We start from the raw sequence: 5,626 nt of genomic DNA on the forward strand, positions 1-5,626 counted from the left end.
AAAAGAAACAGATACGAACGGTGGTATTTGGGGGGGGGTTGCTAAAGTGCGCCGAAGGGGTGGGTATCAGTTAAGACTTTGAAAACGTATATTGGCTATCGTGCACGTGGTGGTGATATTTGCATTCTGCTTTAGATACGTGTAGGAGCACGTGACTTACCAACTTCTTCTTGACACCTGGGCTGGATGTGACAGATGCTCAGTAAAACCGTGATGGGCTTAGAGCCCATATATTTGGGTCTGAACTTAAGTTCTAAGAGAATCACACCGTCTCCATTTTCTCGCTAAGGCCATTTTTATATTCCTACGTCATATATTAAACTATATTATCATTCATACTTAACTTTTAATATAATTATTTTTTATATATCTAATTACTATTTATGTATATTTTAGGAGTTTTAATGATATTAATTAATCTCCTAATTTAACTCTACCGTATATTCACATTCCCCCAAGTTTCTCTCTCCAAATCTCACCCTCTTACCCACGTATCAAACCACACCCCACAATTTCTTCTTCAATCACCCACTATTTCCTCTTCTAAAACCAGCGAAAATCTATAACCCCTCCACCATTGACAACCATTAAAAAGTTTTGAAGCTTTGAATTCGAATTTGGGTTTTCAAAAGACATTATTTGTTTGGATTGGAGTTGTTGCAAAGAATTGATAATTCTCTCTACGTCTCTCTATCTCTCAATCCCAAATTTCAGTAATATAAAGCAAAGGAAAAGAGAACAACAATTCCACCATTGACTGCCATTAAAAAGTTTTGAAGCTTTGAATTCAAATTAGGGTTTTCAAAAATCATTATTTGTTTGGATTGAGTGTTGTTGCAAATAATTGGGAATATGGTTTGAATTTTCTATCTCAATTTTGAGGGGTTTTGTGAATATTAGACTTGGTTTTGGCTGAATTTCAGATTGAAACTCGAAGAAGAAGAAGAACAAGACATGACATACATTATATTGCAGAAATTGTAGAAAAATTGTATTCTGTTATTTATTTATTTTTCTTTTATTCATGTAACTATTGTATGAAAGTTGAACAATATTATATAAAAATTATATTTAAGTAGTATTATATTGTAGTTGTATATAACTGAGTAGAAATAATGTACGAAAATTGTAGATAAGTTGTATAATATATAATTAGTTGTATGAAATTTGTTTTTACTATGTATAAATCAGATACAAAATATACAAAAGATATATTGTATAAAATTTGTATTTAAGTTGTATGTTATTGTAGTTATATTTAACTGGGTAGAAATAATATGTGAAAGTTGTAGATAAGTTGTAAATAAATTGTATAAAGAGAAATTATGGTTCTCAACCCTCTAGGAACAGAAAATAGAGTGAGGGGACTTCTTCCTTTGAATTCTTCAAACAAAATTTTTATTTTTGTGATCATGTTATGTTTCCTCCTAACAAATTTTATGCTGCACTTTGTACGCAAACCTGTTATATAGGCCAACAAATTTTATGAAATACTTTTCTTATTCTTTTTTTTCCTTCAAACCTTATATTACGTTTGTTGCATTGTTGCATAGTACCATAATCTTTGGTTGATGCATTGACCGTCTCTTAGTAATTGTATATCTTTGAATGTTATCATATTCAGCTTGACGTGAGAGGGATGTTGGAGCTAATAATTGTACTCCAGATTCCAGTTCAACAACATTACTCGCAACTCTGGTACTAACAATTTGTTCACTCGCAACTTTGGTTATCACTAAAATGAGGGAGAAGCATATAGTACGATCTAGGATTGAGTGATAGTATTAAATTAGTTCATCGTTAATCACAATAAATGAACTTTGTTTACATGAGTATTATTCACAAACTATACTTCAAAAGCAAAATCTAAACCTGGTTTAGTATCAATTTCATTGTGCATTAATAGTTCATGGAAAAATGATAAGGAAAAAAAAGAGGTTCGTTGATATTGTTGCTATCGTTTCTGTAGTTTTTTTCCCAATCTAAGCTGCATTTATCTTACAGGGGATCTTGGTCAGAGTTTTGATTCAAATAGGACACTCACACATTATGAATTAAATCCAATCAAGGGGCAGACAGTGTTGTTTGTTGGCGACTTATCTTATGCAGATATAGGGAGAAAGAGAGAATCTAGAGAGAAAGGGGGAGAGAAGAGAGGAAAAAAAGGAAAAGGGTGTAACTAAAGGCATAAATAATGGATTGAGAGCCTTTTAAGGTGGAATGTATATATTTTGTAAACAAAACTTGTGTAGGCATGATAATTTATTAAACATGAACATTTAGGGTAATAAAGTTTCCAATAGTGTATAGGAATGAAAAAATCTCTTCTCTCAATTGGAAGGGTCATTGGGTCTAGGCTCGGGTCGCGTGCTAGGGTAAAACGCCCTATTTGGTCCCCATTTTACCTGTACTTATTTTTTTTTTTTAAAATAACTAATGCCCAAAGTTTAAATAACTTCACGCCTTTTTGTCCTCTTTCTTTTTCTCCTTCTTCGCGTGACAGTGATTTTATATGGTATTTGTGAATATATTTTAAGGTAGTTTATGATGTTTTACAATGGTGAGCTGTGGCACTTTTTTTTACTATTGCTTAAAATTTATTCTTCTTCTTTTTCTTAATTGCAAAATGGCGTTAGATTTATTGTTGTTTTGACAAATTAATAATTGGGGTTTATTCTTCGTGATACTTGGAGGTTATGCTTCAAATTTGAGTTCATTTGGAGTAGATTTAGATGTTAAATCTCATATTGGATTGTTGAAATTCGAAGAACAAATTTTTGTTTCTGGGCAATTTGCACTTCATACCTATTTGGCCTTAAGTGCAAGAAAATATTGGTTGCACTTCAGACATATTTGGCCTTAAATGTATCTGAAATATAATCTTTTCACTTCATACTTATTTGGCCTTAAGTGCATGAAAACATTAGTTGCACTTTAACCTATTTGGCCTTAAATGTATCTGAAGTGTAATTTTTTTACTTCAGACTTACTTGAGCTTGAGTGCATGAAAATATTTGTTGTACTTCAGACCTATTTGGTCTTAAGTGCATGTAAAGTGCAAAATTTTTTTGCACTTCATATTTAATTGGTCTTAAGTGCATTGCACTACAAATTATTTGTTTTTAACTTCAGACCCGACAAATCTGAAGTTGATCCTAAAATGGGTAGACTTACAATTGATTTTTTCAAAGTGGGTATAACTAATTGTGATTCCAAAATCGAGTATAGATGCAAATACCCCTTATTTCCCGACCTAGCAAGGGGTTTTTACATCTATACTTGATTTTGGGGTCACAATTGAAGCTACACTCACTTTGCAAAAACAAAAATTACTAGTCTACCTACTTTACGATCAACTTCTGATTTATCAGGTCTGAAGTTAAAAAAAAAAAAAGTCTAAAGTGCAATGCACTTAAGGTCAATTTAGTTTAAAGTGCAAAAATTGTACCTAAAATGTACTTAAGGCCAAATAGGTCTGAAGTGCAATAAATAATTTTATGCACTTAAGGTCAGAGAGGTCTGAAGTGAAAAAATTCCACTTTATATGCACTTAAGTATTCACTAAATAAGTTGGAGAAGTGAGGGAGAGGCCTAGTGTGAAGCAACATCATTTTTAGTATCGGTACTTACATCCACAATGCAGATGCAACGCTATTGAAAAAAGAGTGTGGATGCAATATAATATGCATTCAGTATGCATTTAGACTCCATCACACATAGAAAAGGGCATGGTGTAAAAAACCAATGTGAATTGAAGATGCAATTCAATTTTGAAATACCCATTGTTGTATTGGTAAAAATAAATATTACACGTGGATTTATATTTGTGGCTGATGTGGCAAGACACGTGGATCACTAAGAAAGCGACAGCTGGAGGGATGCATTAAAAGAGGCACGAGTCGTAATAGGTGCGAGCAAATCACCCACGAGATAAAAGGGGTATGGTCACTCGAGTTTGAATTGCTATGTGAAGAGACACAACATAATGAATCAAGACAGTAAAGAAGGAAGATTCATGAATCGTCAATTAATGTGCATGAATGATCATAGACGTTACAGAATCTTCATGAACAGTTACGATTGCCAATTATAACGTCTCATTAATATCATAATGATTCAGTCATAAAAGGGAAGAAACATTGTACTTATAAATTTCTATATAAAGGAAGGGTATTTCACTTGTAAGGATATGTTCTGATTATTATTGGAATACAATTACTTTCTTTTGCTTTCTATTGATCACTTTGCTATTTCACATTCTAATTTCCTTTCTTATCACTGAGAATATTGAATTTATTGATTATCAGTAGCCCGAGTACTTCTTAAAAATAGGCTTTGACTGAGAATCTAATTCTTTTGTTAAACAAATTGGTTCTGTTACCGAGAATCTGATAATCTTTTCACTATCCAAATTCATTTTTCTGTCAAAAAATTATGTCGACCGCTAACGACAACAACCAACAAAACCAGCAAAATCAGTTGAACCAACTGAATCAACAAGAGAATGAAACTCCAATCCTTTCACCCCAAAATTCTCCTCAACATACCCGAGAAGGGTCACCAAACAGATCAACATCACATGTGAATGACCAATAAGGGAAAAATCAAACTGCTGAAGATGCATTGAAGCAACTAATTGCAGAACACATCAACAATGATCTTCAAGCTTTTGTTAGTGGGTTGCCAACTGTACCACCAACTCCACCTCCAAATAACATTGCAATCATAGATAATCCACGCTCGGGACTTGCTAATTCAGGCAGTGGAGGAACTCATGCAAATCTCGCGATGGAAGGTCAGGTATTCCAAATAATTTTGATTTACAAAGTTTAGTACTAACTTTGCAGAAACAACTCAAGGAGCAGAATGATCGCATAGAGCAGATACTTGGTGTGCCACCCATGATTAAAGGAGTAGATATCGATAAATATTTTCAACAACCCTGGAAGCCAAGTGTCGCTCCCTTGCCTATTCCAAAAAATTTTAAGATGCCTGATATTCTTAAGTATGATGGGACAACTAACCCGTGAGATAATGTAACTGCATTTACAACCGGCGTGAAGGAAATGCCTTGACCAAACAAGAAATTGAGTTGGTGCTGGTAAAGCAATTTGGTGAAACACTCACAAAAGGAGCACTGACATGGTATTCTCTTTTACCAGAAAATTCTATTGATTCTTTTGCTGAGCTTGCAGATTCATTTATAAAAGCACACTCGGGAGCTCAAAAAGTTGAAAAGAGGATGGAAGACATCTTCAAAATAAAACAAGGAGATACGGAGCTACTCAAGGAATTTGTGGATAGATTCTAGTGTGAAAGAATGATATTACCATGTGTACCTGATAATTGGACGGCTATGGAGTTTGCAAGTAACCTAAATGAAAAAAGCTCAGAAGCCATGAGGAGACTCAAAGAAAGTTTACGAGAATTCCCTTCAACAACTTGGAATGATGTTTACAACAGGCATAGCACGAAGCTGCCGATAAAAGAAGATATTATCACTCAGTCACAAGGAGATGAAAGAACAAGTTCGAGGCGACCAGAAACCAAAAAAAGTTCCGGTAAGAACATGTACGAACCTTACATGGGACCGGCAGGAAGGGATTCACGTTCAAAACAAGAGAAC

This window comes from Nicotiana tabacum, chromosome 22 (assembly GCF_000715075.1).
Source record: "Nicotiana tabacum cultivar K326 chromosome 22, ASM71507v2, whole genome shotgun sequence".
NCBI lineage: Eukaryota > Viridiplantae > Streptophyta > Magnoliopsida > Solanales > Solanaceae > Nicotiana > Nicotiana tabacum.